Raw genomic sequence first — 18,055 nt, forward strand, 5'->3', positions numbered from 1 at the left:
AAAGGCAAACAAATATATTCTTTAAACTGATGCAAGTTAAGCTCCATCCACAAACAAAAATAAAATCAGCATTTTTAAGCCATCAACATCTCTCATAATGGGAGTGGGGGAACGGATTTCGACAGCTGAACTTTTGCCGTCGAATTCCATTCCCCCTATGTTTATTACGCAATAAGGTTCCAAAATGTATCAAAATTTTAGCATAAACCTGTCCACAATAGCCTAGTGGTCAGTGCCTTGACAATATTATTTTTTTTTTAGCTTTGGGCGACCTAAGTTCAAGTCCCGGTTCGTCAAACTTTCTTGATACTATACTGTCCTATCATAATAAAAGGCAAACAAATATATTCTTTAAACTGATCCAAGTTAAGCTCCATCCACAAACAAAAATAAAATCAGCATTTTTAAGCCATCAACATCTCTCATAAGGGGAGTGGGGGAACGGATTTCGACAGCTGAACTTTTCCCGTCGAATTCCGTTCCCCCTATGTTTATTACACAATAAGGTTCCAAAATGTATCAAAATTTTTGTATAAACCAGTCTACAGTAGCCTAGTGGTCAGTTCCCTGAAAAGATTTCCTTTTTTTTAGCTTTGGGCGACCTAAGTTCAAGTCCCGGTTCGTCAAACTTTCTTGATACTATACTGTCCTATCATAATAAAAGGCAAACAAATATATTCTTTAAACTGATCCAAGTTAAGCTCCATCCACAAACAAAAATAAAATCAGCATTTTTAAGCCATCAACATCTCTCATAATGGGAGTGGGGGAACGGATTTCGACAGCTGAACTTTTGCCGTCGAATTCCGTTCCCCCTATGTTTATTATGCAATAAGGTTCCAAAATGTATCAAAATTTTCACATATACCTGTCCTCAATAGCCTAGTGGTCAGTGCCCTGAATTTTTTTTTTTTTTTTTTAGCTTTGGGCGACCTAAGTTCAAGTCCCAGTTCGTCAAACTTTCTTGATACTATAATGTCCTATCATAATAAAAGGCAAACAAATATATTCTTTAAACTGATGCAAGTTAAGCTCCATCCACAAACAAAAATAAAATCAGCATTTTTAAGCCATCAACATCTCTCATAAGGGGAGTGGGGGAACGGATTTCGACAGCTGAACTTCTGCCGTCGAATTCCGTTCCCCCTATGTTTATTACGCAATAAGGTTCCAAAATGTATCAAAATTTTTGTATAAACCTGTCTACAGTAGCCTAGTGGTCAGTTCCCTGAAAATATTTACTTTTTTTAGCTTTGGGCGACCTAAGTTCAAGTCCCGGTTCGTCAAACTTTCTTGATACTATACTGTCCTATCATAATAAAAGGCAAACAAATATATTCTTTAAACTGATGCAAGTTAAGCTCCATCCACAAACAAAAATAAAATCAGCATTTTTAAGCCATCAACATCTCTCATAATGGGAGTGGGGGAACGGATTTCGACAGCTGAACTTTTGCCATCGAATTCCATTCCCCTATGTTTATTACACAATAAGGTTCCAAAATGTATCAAAATTTTTGTATAAACCAGTCTACAGTAGCCTAGTGGTCAGTTCCCTGAAAATATTTACTTTTTTTTAGCTTTGGGCGACCTAAGTTCAAGTCGCGGTTCGTCAAACTTTCTTGATACTATACTGTCCTATCATAATAAAAGGCAAACAAATATATTCTTTAAACTGATGCCAGTTAAGCTCCATCCACAAACAAAAATAAAATCAGCATTTTTAAGCCATCAACATCTCTCATAAGGGGAGTGGGCGAACGGATTTCGACAGCTGAACTTTTGCAGTCGAATTCCGTTCCCCCTATGTTTATTACACAATATGATTTATCAAAATGCTGAAAATAACGGTCGTCAATAGCCTAGTGGTCAGTGCCCTGACAATATTTATTTTCTTAGCTTTGGGCGACCTAAGTTCAAGTCCCGGTTCGTAAAACTTTCTTGATACTATACTGTCCTATCATAATAAAAGGCAAACAAATATATTCTTTAAACTGATGCAAGTTAAGCTCCATCCACAAACAAAAATAAAATCAGCATTTTTAAGCCATCAACATCTCTCATAATGGGAGTGGGGGAACGGATTTCGACAGCTGAACTTTTGCCGTCGAATTCCGTTCCCCCTATGTTTATTACACAATATAATATATCAAACTGCTGAATATAACGGTCCTCAATAGCCTAGTGGTCAGTGCCCTGACAATATTTTTTTTTTTTTGCTTTGGGCGACCTAAGTTCAAGTCCCGGTTCGTCAAACTTTCTTGATACTATACTGTCCTATCATAATAAAAGGCAAACAAATATATTCTTTAAACTGATCCAAGTTAAGCTCCATCCACAAACAAAAATAAAATCAGCATTTTTAAGCCATCAACATCTCTCATAAGGGGAGTGGGGGAACGGATTTCGACAGCTGAACTTTTGCCGTCGAATTCCGTTCCCCCTATGTTTATTACACAATATAATATATCAAACTGCTGAATATAACGGTCCTCAATAGCCTAGTGGTCAGTTCCCTGACAATATTTTTTTTTTTTTGCTTTGGGCGACCTAAGTTCAAGTCCCGGTTCGTCAAACTTTCTTGATACTATACTGTCCTATCATAATAAAAGGCAAACAAATATATTCTTTAAACTGATCCAAGTTAAGCTCCATCCACAAACAAAAATAAAATCAGCATTTTTAAGCCATCAACATCTCTCATAAGGGGAGTGGGGGAACGGATTCCGACAGCTGTTTTGTTCCCTTCGGATTCTGTTCCCCCTATGTTTCTTATACAGTGAGGTTCTAATATTTATCAATATGCAGCTAATTACTAAACCCTAAAATTAATTGCTTTTCAGCTTATTGTGACCCGAGTTCAAGTCCCGGTTTGTCAAACTTTCTTGATACTATACTGTCATATCATAATAAAAGACAAAAAAAAAAAAATTCTTTAAACTGATGCAAGTTAAGCTCAATCCAAACACAAAAATACAATCAGCATTTTTTATGCCATTACATCAACACCTCTCATAATGGGATTGGGGGAACGGATTCCGACAGCTGTTTTTTGTTTTTTTCATCGGATTCTGTTTCCCCCATATTTCTGACAAACTGAGGTTCTAATATTTATAAAATTGATGCTGTTTAAGCTCCATCCACACACAGAATAGAACAAGCATATTTTAAGCCGATACATCAACATCTCTCATCATTGGGGTGGGGGAACGGATTTCGACAGCTGAACCTTTTGCCATCGGATTCTGTTCCCCCTATGTTTATTACACAATAGGTTTCTAAGATTTATCAAATTATAGCAACCTACTAGCCTCAATAGCCTAGTGGTCAGTGCCCTGACAAATTTTTTTTTTTAGCTTTGGGCGACCTGAGTTCAAGTCCCGGTTCGTCAAACTTTCTTGATACTATACTGTCCTATCATAATAAAAGGCAAAAAAAAATATCCTTTAATCTGATGCAAGTTAAGCTCCATCCACACACAAAAATAAAATCAGCATATTTTTAAGCCATTACATCAACACCTCTCATAATGGGAGTGGGAGAACGGATTCCGACAGCTGTTTTTTTTTTTTTGCCGTCGGATTCTGTTCCCCCCATATTTCTGACACACTGAGGTTCTAATATTTATCAAATTGATGCTGTTTAAGCTCCATCCACAATGAAGACTCAAATTTGATCATTTAATGTTGTTTTTAGTATTATTATTACGTTTTATTAATATTCATAATCAGTAGTACTATGTATCTCTTTTATACTTTTTATATACATTCATAATTATTTGTACTCATTGTATTTTGTGAAGATGTGGGGGGGGGGGGGGTCGGGGGGACTTTGGGGGACTTTGAATGTGTGATGGACTGAAATGTATATGCAGTGTTTCACCAAGCATAGCATAAGGGTATACATTCCAACATTAATGGAAACCATATGTTTCTCTGGTAATGTATGTGTTCCTATGGTGATGTAGTTTTCTTCTTGGTTAGAAGTATAAAGACTGAGCCCTTTGTCCGAAAGGCAGAGAAGATGATGAGAAACTAGAATGAGGACTTTTGTTTGGTCCATTGCCTCTTCTCGCTATGTCTTATATAATTAAATAAATAAGAGATCTCTTTGCAAAATCACTGCTGTCTGTTTCCATGAAATCAAACAACAGGGTAAAGCAATATTTTTAAATCAACACACACACATAATAGAATAAGCATATTTTAAGCCGATACATCAACATCTCTCATCATTGGGGTTTTTGTTTGTTTTATTTGGATCCCCATTAGCTTCAGTATAAGCTAAAAGCTATTCTTCCTGGGGTCCTACAATCTACCATTTGACAATACAATTTATGACATCACATTACACACATACTCACAAGACATTACACAACATTTGAAAATACATATTGTACAGTGAACGTTATTAATCACACAAAATAAATAAATAAATAAATAAAACATAAATAAAAATAAAATGTCGCTACTCCTAATAGATCTATATCAAAAATAAGATAACTAAGAACCCTATAACAGTATCTCCTTAAATTAAATTAATATTAACTATTTTAATTTCTTTGAAGGTAATATTTCTTAAGTGATGTTTTGAAACCATACAGAGTGTTTTGTTGTTTGATAGTATTTGGGAGAGAGTTCCATCCACACATCGCTCTGTACCTGGTTCCTGACTGAACGTTGAATTGATTTGGTTTTCACTATAGGTAAAATAAAACTACCTCCTACTGCATGCCTCGTCGGATAATGATGTGTATCAGTACTAAAGGATAGTTTTGTATATAAAGTAAAAGCTGTTTTGTTTGTTATAACATTATATAAAAATACCATTAGTGAATACACCAATCTATTTTTAACTTTAAACCATGAGAGGCTTTCATGCATTTTGTCAACATTTGATCTAAACCCACATGAGAGAGCCACACGTGCAGCTTTATTCTGAATCACCTGTAGTTTTTTTATATTAGTTGATGAAGTATTGGACCAAACCACAGAGCAGTAATCAAGGTGTGAAAAAAACAAAGCATGAAGTACTTGTTTAACGATCTGTGGTGTAAAATGTTTTGCACACCTTTTAATAACAGACAAAGTGTTGCCCATTTTAGTTAACAGTTTCTGAACATGTCTGTCCCAACACAATCTATTATCAATCATCACTCCCAAAAGTTTAGCTTCTTCTCTTTGCTCAACAGAATTTTGCTCTATGCTGAGTTCAAGTTTTGGTTTGGAAAGTAAAGAAAAAGGAGTTCCAACCACTAAACAGGTAGTTTTAGATGCATTGAGAATCAGTTTGTTACTCCTTATCCAGTCCACCACTAACCAATATCAGTTCCTGCTAAATATATAGTGGAATCATCAGCAAACATTGAAATGCTTGCCTTATCTAAAACAGATGGAAGGTCATTGGTAAAGATTGTGTAGAGGAGCGGCCCAAGACAACTTCCTTGAGGCACGCCATGTTCCACAACTCTTACCTTTGAAAAGCTTCCATTAAAGTAAACTAATTGTCTTCTGTCTGACAAATAACTTTTCATCCATAATAATGCGGGTCGTGAAAAACCATAATATTCCAGTTTTTTTTAACATTAAGTCGTGGTCAATTATATCAAATGCTGCAGTGAAATCAAGCATTACAACACCTATTATTTTCCTCTCCTCCATATCCTTGAACCAGTCATCCACCATCTGAGTCAGGGCAGTGGCTGTTGAGTGTTTTCCTCTATATGCATGCTGAAAAGTTGTAATTAAATCATTATTCATAAAATAAGACTGAATCTGTTCATAAACAATTCTTTCCATTATCTTACCGAGAATTGGTAATAAACTTATTGGTCTACTGTTTGACCCAGAGAAAGGCAGTTTCTTATTTTTAGGTATTGGCACAACTTTACATATTTTCCATGCTTGCAAACATATATTATCCATAAAACACAAATTAATTATATGAGCAATAATAGGAGCAATGATTGCAACTATTGGCTTAAGCAACTTATGTTCAAGGTAGTCACCACCAGGTGGTTTGTTTTTACAATTCATCAGAAGTAATTCCACTTTGGAACCACTGACACTCTTGAATTTAAAGCTACATGATTTACTTTCCATCATCTTATTTATCAGTGTATTTGATAAATCTGTCTTGTATGGCTGGGTAGTATTTTTAAGTTTATTTATTTTATTTATGAAATAATCATTAAGATGATTCGCTATATCACTTGGTTTAGTAAAAAATTCACCTTCATGTTCTAAATAAGCTGGAGTTGATTTATCATTTCCTCTTAATATATTATTCAGTGTTTTCCATAATTGTTTACTATCATGTTTTATTTCTATAATTTTCTTAGTATAGTACAATTTCTTTTTCTTCTTATTTACCTTAGTTACAAAATTTCTAAGTTTATAATATATTTGCCAGTCCGATTTGAATTTAGATATGATTGCTGCTTGTTTAGCTAGATCTCTCTCTTTCATAAGATCTTTTAATTCTTGATCCAACCACGGGGTGTTGACATTTCGAACTGTAAACTTTTTTATTGGTGCATGGTTTTCTACAATTGTCATTAAAGTTTGATCAAAAAGCTGAAATGCCTTCTCTGGATCCTTTTGTAGAATTACCTCTGACAAATTTGTGTTTCTGACATCATCTTCATATTGTAAATGATTGAATCTTCTAAATGACCTTTTCATTATTACTTTTGGACCCGATTTAGGAACTTTTGTTTTCTTTACAATTGCAATAAGATTGTGGTCACTAAAACCAACTGGCACTGATAAGCAATTTGAGCAAACTTGTAGTCTATTTATAAACATGTGGTCGATACAGGAAGCTGATCGAGTGCCATCCCTTTGTATACATATTCTAGTCGGTTTATTAATTACCTGTGATAATCCACATGCTGTTGCTGTGCTCATTAATTTGATTTTCCTAGGACAGTCAGAAGAATTCCAATCTATATTGAAGTCACCCATTAAGTAAGTTTCCAGATTCATACTGCTAGCATGATCTAACATATCACATATTTTAAACTCAGAATCGAAGACCAGGAGACTTTGGGATCACGTTCAAGAAGGTTGTATTACAAATTTATTAAAATGTTTAATTTAGGTTTACATTGAATTTAGCATGTTAAAGCTCCACTATGTAACTTTTGTATGTGACCACAAGAGGGCGCAGTTTCCAACAATAACAAAGGCGAAGCTTGATGACGCTATGAAGGAGGTGACGATGGGAGATGTCGTTTTTAATGCGTTTTCACCATAGCAATGTATCTAAATGAAATTAATGAATCATGATCACGGATGAGGTAATTTATTCGTTTTTGTATTACCTGTATGTCTGATCGTATTATTTTATGTCATCATAATTAATGAACTGCAAGGAACGTGAAATGTTATGCTATATTATCCCGTTACAACATACAGCTATTTGTCAAATGATTTGTTTGGTTTATGTTGTGCAGTTTTACGTTTTTATGGTTAATGCCGTGTTGTTTAACGTGTTCAAACCAATATCTAAAAGTAAATTTGAACTAACATTTGCAAGTAATGACTAAATATATTTTTTAACAACATATCCGATTGTATTTAATTGTACTGCCATAATCTCGGTCACCACACGTGATAAAAAGCCTAACCGAAGTACAAAGAGCAATATAACTGTTTATAAGTGCTATTATTGACAGTTGCATGTCTTACCTGTCTATCAATACACTCGCGAGAGCAGAGTCTCTGTCAAGTCCAAGATAGTCGCGCAGCTCTCTCCATCTCGAAAACGCCTGGCGATATTTATCCGGGTTTTATTCCTCCGTTTGTCACACAGTCCGTGACTCCGCGTGTATCCGAATATGGACGCTTTCGTTTTGTTGGCACTTCAATACTCGCCAAAGAGTAATCGTGATCCATAACAGCTATAACCATACAGTCTATGGCAATAACGCTATAACCACCACTTCCGCGTTTGACCGTGATATTCCTGTGTGGTTGGTCATATTTTTTATTTTATTCTTTTTTATTCTTTGTCAGACGTCTTTATTGTTTATTGTGATAAGAAAAAAAACTCAATAAAGTTGTTGTAAAAAAATAAAATAAAAATCCGGTGTGGTGGAATATCCTATCACATGGTCGGAAAAAAAGGATAGAGCGGACATTGCGTCACTGAGGCGCGACATTTCTTTTCCGGGACGGCCAGTTATTTAAAATCGGAATTTCTCTGAAATAAAAAATCTTTGGAGACTTTTGAGATATTTTAAGTACACAACTGGAGGAAATATATCACACTGTCCAAGTTATTTTCGGAAATTTTATTACAAAATTCCTACATATTGGAGCTTTAAGGTTAGGTATAAATTATTATTATCAGAGTTTTCTAGCAAAAGACTCCGGTCAGTCCTGTTTTACTGAAACTCTTAATGGCTCTTGGAGCTTGTGTTTTAGCAAGAGAGTCCTGCCAGTCCTGTACTCGGGTCTCAGCATTTGAATAGATATGCTGAGTGGATTAGGATGGGCAGCACTCTCAGTCTCGAACAGGTTCCTAAACCTGTCTCATCACAAAGTTTTGGTATCTGCCCCTAAATGTATATAAACTGTATGTGAACGTCCACTTAGTCAGACTTTGGAAGAACTGCAGCCACGTCAACGCGAAGTCCTCAATAAAGAATAACTTCTTGAACGTGATCCCAAAGTCTCCTGGTCTTCGATTCTGAGTTTCCAACAGTGCCATCTTGGAGGTTTTACAATCCTTGATGAACGTTTAGGTTTCACACAGTCATCCTCAGTCTCCATTCCAGTAGCCTCTCTGGCTCGAAGGACCATGTAGAAATTTAGCAGAAATTCTAGGCTGATTTGGCTGTTGCTACTGGAATGGTGTGTCCATTAAAACTCATTCAGTCATCAAGTACTTTTCCCAGTTTATTTGTGGTGACATATAGGAGTAGACATTTCACAGATGGCGGTAATTGTTGGTTTCTAAAACCTATAAACAAAACCATTAATAAATACAAACATAATTGCAAATCTTAAATCATACATCTGAAATCAGCTTTAACAATCAAACGAGTATAACACTGAAGAGCTACTAAACATAACTAGAATTCAATATATCATATCAAACACACATAATCCTTTAAACTAAACAAACAATCAAAAAAGGAAACTTACATGGTCAACAACGCAACAATTCCACACAAGCCATGTCCGAACGACAGCTTTTTGGTTCAAACAAGAGGAGACTGAAACATAATTAGTAAGGGGCAGTGGCGGCTGCTGGTCTTTCAAAGAGGGGAAGCTCATTTTCGGCCTACATCATAAAAATTGTCCATTTATTTATACGTAAATTCTGCCCTACGTTCCTTTTCAAGAAAATACTCTGTGACCCTGTCGTACCAACTAGGCGTCTTTTCCATTGACTTGACCAGTGTCCTCTCAATGGCCAGCAGAGTTAAATATAATTGTATAAATGTAATAATATAATAAAGGTATAAATAATAATATAATAAAGTATAATACTACTACTGTTACAGAGGCGGTTCCCGTACCGTCTCCTCCGCACCAAGTATTACACCAAACTGGATCTACGCAACGCCTACAACCTGATTCGTATTCGTGAGGGTGACGAGTGGAAGACTGCATTTTCCACCACTAGTGGGCACTATGAATACTTGGTCATGCCCTTCGGGCTAGCCAACAGTCCTTCGGTATTCCAGTCATTCATGAACGACATCTTTCGGGACATGTTGGATAAATGGGTAATCGTGTACATCGACATCCTAATTTATTCAAACTCTATGGAGGAACACATCCAGCAGGTCAGATTGGTCTTACAACGTTTAATACAATTTCAACTTTATGCCAAAGCTGAAAAATGCGAGTTTCATCAAACCAGCATATCATTTCTGGCATATATCATCAGTCAAGAGGGAGTCGCCATGGATGAGAAGGTCAGGGGAGTTTTGGACTGGCCGTTACCCCAAACCATCAAGGAACTACAATGGTTCCTGGGGTTCGCAAACTTCTACAGGCGGTTTATAAGAAATTTCAGCATTGTCGCCGCTCCTTTGACTGCCATGACCAAACGTCACTCTGCTCGTCTAGACTGGTCCACAGAAGCACGCCAAGCATTTCATGAACTGAAAACTCGATTCACATCAGCTCCCATTCTACGACATCCTGATCCAGAATGACAATTCATCGTTGAAGTTGATGCCTCTAACAAGGGGGTAGGAGCTATACTGTCGCAACGTCAAGGTAACCCATCAAAGATGTATCCCTGTGCCTTTTTCTCCCGCAAACTAACTTCCGCCGAACGTAACTACGATGTGGGCAATTGTGAGCTGTTGGCCATGAAACTGGCCTTGGAAGAGTGGTGTCACTGGCTGGAGGGAGCAAGTCCACCCTTCATCATTCTCACTGACCATAAGAACCTTGAATATCTACGATCAGCCAAATGTCTCAATCCCCATTAAGTATGTTCAGAACTGCCTTAACTGTAACACCTCCAATTCTCTCAGACAACTCCCAGCTGGTCTCCTAAACCCCCTTCCGACACCTCAACGCCCAAGGTCTCACATTGCCATCGACTTCATCACAGATCTACCCAACTCCCAAGGACATACCACCATACTCACCATCGTTGATCGATTATCCAAGGCCTACCGATTAATACCACTAACCAAACTACCCACTGCACTTGAAACAGCAGAACTTGGCTTACCAGAAGATATAGTTTCCGACCGGGGACCTCAGTTTACCTCCAGGGTCTGGGCTGCGTTCTTCAAGCATCTCAATGTGAATATTAGTCTTACCTCCGGTTATCACCCCCAGTCCAATGGTCAAACCGAACGCCTGAATCAGGATGTCATCCGCTTCCTCCGTTCATACTGTCAACAGCAACAATAAGAGTGGAGCAGATAACTGTTTTGGGCCAAATACGCCCAAAATTCATTGGTCAAACCTGCCACGGGTATTATTCCCTTCAAATGCATTCTGGGCTTCCAACCTTCTCTTTTCCCCTGGTCCGACGAACCCACTGAACTTCCTTCCGTCACAGAATGGTTACAGAAGAGCGAAGAGGCCTGGGATTAAGCACACACCCACTTACTTCATGCCGTCCGACGACAAGAACAGCAGGCCAACCGTCATCGCCGTCCAGCTCCAGAATACCACATTGGCCAATGGGTTTGGCTCTCCACCAGAGACCTAAGACTCCGACTTCCATGCCGCAAACTCAGTCCCAGGTATGTTGGTCCGTTCCAAATTATTAAACAAATATCTCCTGTATCATTTCAATTAGACCTGCCCGCTAATTATCATATTTCTCCCACTTTTCATGTTTTCCTACTGAAACCTGCCGGTGGTCCGAGAGGAAAGCCGGAGGAGGGAGCCACCTCTCAGACTCCCCCACCTATCTTGGCGACGGCGAGGAGGCATATCGTGTGGACAAGTTGCTTGACTCCAGACGTCGGGGTAATATTCTCCAGTATCTGGTTGACTGGGAGGGGTTCGGTCTGGAGGAGCAATCCTGGGTCAATTCAGGGGATATCCTGGACCCCACACTCACTGAGGAGTTTCACCGGATGCACCCGGAAAAACCAGCCCCTCGACCTCGTGGAAGACCCGGCGTCGTTTGCCTCCTCGCGTCAGGAGCCGCTTGCAGGGGGAGGGCTCTGTTACAGAGGTGGTTCCCATACCGTCTCCTCCGCACCACCGGAGGGATCCGTCTCCAGAATATTAACCTCTCTCTCCAAACTCAAATTCCCATCATGCCTCACACCTGGGACTGATTGTGCAACACACCTGCACCTCATTTACACACACACATAAAAGCCACTTCCACACCACACTTATCTGCGAAGTCTTGTTTGCCATGGCTATCACTACTGAGCGTTATTTCCCGTGTTTGCTTTCTGATTTCTGACCTTGGACTGTTTACCCATTTCCTGATTGTCTCTCTGCCTGGCCTGACTCGGATTGTGTATTGGATTCTGATTATTGCTGCCTGCCCTGACCTCTGCCTGTTTCTCGAATGTTCTCTGTGTTCTCTCCATTGCCCTGTTTGCTGTTACTGACCCTGCCTGTATGACTATTCTTAATAAAGCTGCAAATGGATCCAACTGAGTCTGGTGCTTTGTTACAACTACCAATATTTTTTAAATTATTTTAATAATTATTTTTTAATTATTACTTTGGAAGTAAAATAATGTCAAATGTTTTTGAAATAAAAAGCCTGTTGAATTGCACTACTTGAAAAAAAAAAGAGATTTCATTAACCATGCTTGCATTTTAATGCATTGTATTTTTAGGGCTTGCATTTTTATGGGCTGAAATTCAACATGGTTGAATATTTAAGCTGTGAATATTTCAATTAAAAACATTTCAAACACCTTTTCATTATTAAAAATTCAATAATCCATATTCACCATTCATATTTCACTTCCAAAATATTCAAACTGTTTAAAAATACAATCAATAATATTCAACAGGCAATTTTCGGTCCATTTTATTTCGCTTTGCAAATTCGCTTCCACAAATTCAGTGGGTCAAATTCGACAGTAAATCCAACATTGACGTCCAGGAACTGCAGGAATAGCAGTAGATTGCCGAGCATATTCTCCATCTGCTGTTAGTCGACCTCACCATCAGATGGTGCAAAAGCGCTTGTTGTTGACGAAGACATTCATTCATAAAATGAAAATGATTATCTGTGTCAGTATGCGGAAAAGATGATAAACACACAAAAGCTGTGTGTTTATGTTTCATTCAATAACTTCATTGTTACTTTCCCTGTGTAGCCTACATGTCATCAGCTTTCTCTACCATGAACAGGATTATAATCGGTTTCCCTCAATACCTCATACTCAAGGATTCCCCTTCCGTTGGGACAAAACGCTTAACGTAGCTTAATGGACTAATATATGAAAGACCAATCTTGCACCTTATTGGGGAAGTAGGCTGTAGGCTACTATAGGCTACAGGCAAGAAGATGGACTCAGAATATGAACTTAACGCGCAAAGTTTCATGCTGAGCGTTTCGTGATATACTGGCATAAAATCAACACTTGATCAATTAATACTAACACTCTATTCTATTCTATTCTATTCTATTTTCTCTCTCTCTCTCTCTCTCTCTCTCTCTCTCTATATATATATATATTTATATATATATATAGGGGACCATCTCTAAAGTTGCATACAACATTGGCATACACGTTTCTAACTTCAATAGCAAACTTAAATTTATTTGAATAAATATCAAAAATCCAAAGGGTGCGCATTATGCCTGACACTACATGAACACTTTACAGTTGGTTTTATGACTGTAAGTCATTTTATTCAAATGCTATCGGAGTTAGAAACGTGTATACCAAAGTCGTATACACTTTAGAGACGGTCCCTAAATGTGCGAATGTCCAACATCAAGCCATCTTTATGCCAGTCTGGGAAACGCTCAGCATTAAAGGGGTGGTTCGGGATTTTTGACATCGGACCTCATTTTTAAGTCAGCCTGGTTGTTATTCATCAGTGGAGACATTTTTTTAAAAAAATTATCCAGTCCTTATATTTGGATATTTAGCCGATGCTAGGCTAGCGCGAGTCAATGGTATATGTTAGCCAGCCATTAAAAACCGTTTTACCCACTCCACAGTGCACCAAACGCAAATCAATTATAACACTAGACTATCGATGCAAATGTCCGTTGAGAGAATAATGTTAGAAATCAAACTTACCTTTCATCTCAATGATCCCAAAGGAACTAGTTTCTCAGCAGCTGCGGAATTTTACTTTGCTCCGGTTAGTAATGCGGCAAAAAGTAAACACAGAACAGAAGCGCACTACAGTTGTGCCAGCGGCAGGTAAATACACTTGCGTCATGTGTGTACCGGCTCACTCGGTTGCCTAGGTAATCAATATCACTCCGCTGCTGCTGTAGACAAGGCTTATGATTACAGGGAACAAATTATAACTAATCCAATGTGATGAAAGGTAAGTTTGATTTCTAACATTATTCTCTCAACGGACATATACATCTATAGTCTAGTGTTATAATTGATTTGCGTTTGGTGCACTGTGGAGTGGGTAAAATGGTTTTTAATGGCTGGCTAACATATACCATTGACTCGCGCTAGTCTAGCATCGGCTAACTATCCAAATATAAGGACTGGATAATTTTTTTTTAAAAATGTCTCCACTGATGAATAACAACCAGGCTGACTTAAAAATGAGGTCCGATGTCAAAAATCCCGAACCACCCCTTTAAGCTTTGCGCGTTATTCTGAGTCCATCTGCTTGCCTGCGAGTTTGGTCTTTTACATCACTGTAGTCCATTAAGCTACGTTAAGTGTTTTATATGTCCAGCAGGGGAATCCTGAAGTATTGAAGGAAACCCTATAGCCTGCATGCAGCACATCGCCACAATATAAAGTTAAGGCAACTAAACAACCAAGAGAAATATATGTCAACCTCAAAAATGTAACATTGGATCTGTATATCCGCATCGGGGAATAACATTATAATCTTGTTCACGGTAGAGAAAGATGGATGTAGGCTACACAGGGAAAGTAACCGTGAAGACACTGAATTTAACATAAAACAGCCATTTTTTCCATTATTGATCGTACATCGTACAGAGGTCAAAATTATCGTACAAATACGATAATTATCGTACATCTGGCGACACTGATGCTCAGCAATCTAATGCTATTCTTGCAGTTCCTGGATGTCAATGTTGAATTTACTGTCGAATTTGAACCACTGAATTTGTGGAAGCGAATTTGCAAAGCGAAATAAAATGGACCGAAAATTGCCTGTTGAATATTATAGGTTGTATTTTTAAACAGTTTGAATATTTTGGAAGTGAAATATGAATGGTGAATATGGATTATTGAATTTTTAATAATGAAAGGGTGTTTGAAATGTTTTTAATTGAAATATTCACAGCTTAAATATTCAACCATGTTGAATTTCAGCCCATAAAAATGCAAGCCCTAAAAATACAATGCATTAAAATGCAAGCATGGTTAATGCAATGCCTATTTTTTTCAAGTAGTGCAATTCAACAGGCTTTTTATTTCAAAAACATTTGACATTATTTTACTTCCATATATTACTAATAATAATATTAAAAAATATAATAATTAATACTATAATAAAGATATAAATGTATAATTGTGTGAAATGTATTATGAAAATTGGCTAGCAATTTCGACAAGCAAATACCAAGAAATAGGTTGCAGTTTGTCTTTGAAAAATCCGCGATGGGACTGAGCTGGAATAGCTTCAGCGTCAGCGACTTTTTATTGTATGAAATCGCTGTCAATCAAAAGGAGATGCAGCCTTGCAACAGACCCTCCAATCATCACGCGGAAGCCCGGAGTCCAGGCCAGCCCACTCCTCATTCACTCCAGAGACGCTGAGCGTCCGTGGGCGGGACATAATCGCAGCATTTATCCAATGACCGTCTAGTTTCAAAGCACTGAAAAAAACTGTTCAGAGCAGCCCCATTGAAGTCAGTGGACGCTGGGCTTCAACAGGTAAATGCACTGTGACGCTACGGAAATGTATGAGAATCAAGTCAGCCGACCTGCTATATGTAACTGATTCTGAACGAACTCGTTTTTGAGATGAACGTGTTCTAACGCATTTTTAGTAAATAAAATGTTAACACAATAGTACATATTTGACCATTATTTTTTTTACATTATAGGGGAAGCCGAGCTTCCCTTGCAGTCTTAAAGAAATCCCCACTGGTAAGGGGGCACAGGTGCTCTTTATCAAGACTCAGTCAGCCAATCAGATCACAGCAGGATTTTCTACACCATTTAATGACAGCAACAAGGCAGATCAAAGTGCTGTACAACACAAAATAAAAGACTATAAGATAACAAATAAAAGAAAGCAGAGAAGAACAAAACAAGATAATAAAAGCCAATGAACAGAGATATGTTTTAAGACTGGATTTGAGTGCAGATCAGGTAGAAGCAGCCCTACTGTGGTTATAAAGAGGGACCAGACACAATTGCAGCCAAAACTTCCAATTGCATCTGTGCTTAGATTCTAAAACAGCGTGCTAAGACAGGTTGCTTTTTCACAGGACAACACTGATTGCAAAACGCTATTGCTTTTTGCAATTGTTTAAATATGCAGAATGGAGAATGACATTTAAATGCTGCAGCAGAGGGAAAGATTTTTAGTGAATAATGACTTAAAGTTCAGTTTTGTTTGTCTACTATATGATAGAGCGGCACAATTACTTGTTAAAAGATTGTGATCTTGATTCAAACACCCACGTGATCTTATTTCTAAATGACAATGATTCTGAGCAGTTGCCATGTATCGGTATGAACATATATGCTCTATATAAATGATGTATGACATACACTGCTCAAAAAAATAAAGGGAACACTTTTTAATCAGAGAATAGCATCAAGTCAGTTAAACTCCTGGGATATTGATCTGGTCAGTTAAGTAACAGAGGGGGTTGGTAATCAGTTTCAACTGCTTTAGTGTTAATGAAATTAACAGCAGGTGCACTAGATGGGCAACAGTGAGACAACCCCCAAAACAGGAATGGTTTTACAGGTGGAGGCCACTGACATTTTTTCCCTACTCATCTTTTCAGACTGTTTTTCACCAGTTTTGCATTTGGCTAGGGTCACTACTGGTAGCATGAGGCGATACCTGGACCCTACAGAGGTTGCGCAGGCAGTCCAGCTCCTTCAGGATGGCTCATCAATACGTGCCATTGCCAGAAGTTTTGCTGTGTCTCCCAGCACAGTCTCAAGAGCATGGAGGAGATTCCAGGAAGACAGACAGCTACTCTAGGAGAGCTGGACAGGGCCGTAGAAGGTCCTTAATCCATCAGCAGGACCGGTATCTGCTCCTTTGTGCGAGGAGGAACATGATGAGCACTGCCAGAGCCCTACAAAATGACCTCCAGCAGGCCACTGGTGTGAATGTCTCTGACCAAACAATCAGAAACAGACTTCATGAGGGTGGCCTGAGGGCCCGACGTCCTCTAGTGGGCCCTGTGCTCACTGCCCAGCACCAGGGAGCTCGACTGGCATTTCCCATTGAACACCAGAATTGGCAGGTCCGCCACTGGTGCCCTGTGGTTTTCACAAATGAGAGCAGGTTCACCCTAAACACGTGACAGACAGGAAAGGGTCTGGAGAAGCCGTGGAGAATGTTATGCTGCCTGTAACATCGTTCAGCATGACCGGTTTGGTGGTGGGTCAGTGATGGTCTGGGGAGGCATATCCATGGAGGGACGCACAGACCTCTGCAGGCTAGACAATGGCACCCTGACTGCCATTAGGTATCGGGATGAAATCTTTGGATCCATTGTCAGACCCTATGCTGGTGCAGTGGGTCCTGGGTTCCTCCTGGTACACAACAATGCCCGGCCTCATGTGGCGAGAGCATGCAGGCAGTTCCTGGAGGATGAAGGAATGATACCATTGAAGGGCCACCACGCTCACCTGACCTACGTCCAATAGAACACCTCTGGGACATTGTGTTTCGGTCCATCTGACATCACCTGGTTGCACCTCAGACTGTCCAGGAGCTCAGTGATGCGCTGGTCCAGATCTGGGAGGAAATACCCCAGGACACCATCTGTCGTCTCAGTAGGAGCATGTCCCGACGTTGTCAGGCATGCATACAAGCACGTGGGGGCCATACAAACTACTGAGAACCATTTTGAGTTGCTGCAATGAAATTTCAGCAAAATTGACAAGCCTGCTGCATCATTTTTTCACTTAGATTTCTGGGGTGTCTTTGAATTCAATCCTCTGTAGGTTGATTATTTTAATTTCCATCAAACGATGTGGCATCCTTTCGTTCATAACACATTACCCAGTCCATATTAGTATAGATATCCAGCATGATATTTTTCCCCATTGAGATCTGATGTGTTTTCAAAGTGTTCCTTTAATTTTTTTGAGCAGTGTATATGCTCTGATAATATAGGGTATAGGTTATATGCTGTTATAAAATAAATACATTTTCTGTATTCAGATATAACATTTTTTTTTTTTTTTTTAGTAGGCCTACAAATAAAATGACAA

Source organism: Squalius cephalus (assembly GCF_949319135.1).
Source record: "Squalius cephalus genome assembly, chromosome: 1".
NCBI classification, from domain to species: Eukaryota; Metazoa; Chordata; class Actinopteri; order Cypriniformes; family Leuciscidae; genus Squalius; species Squalius cephalus.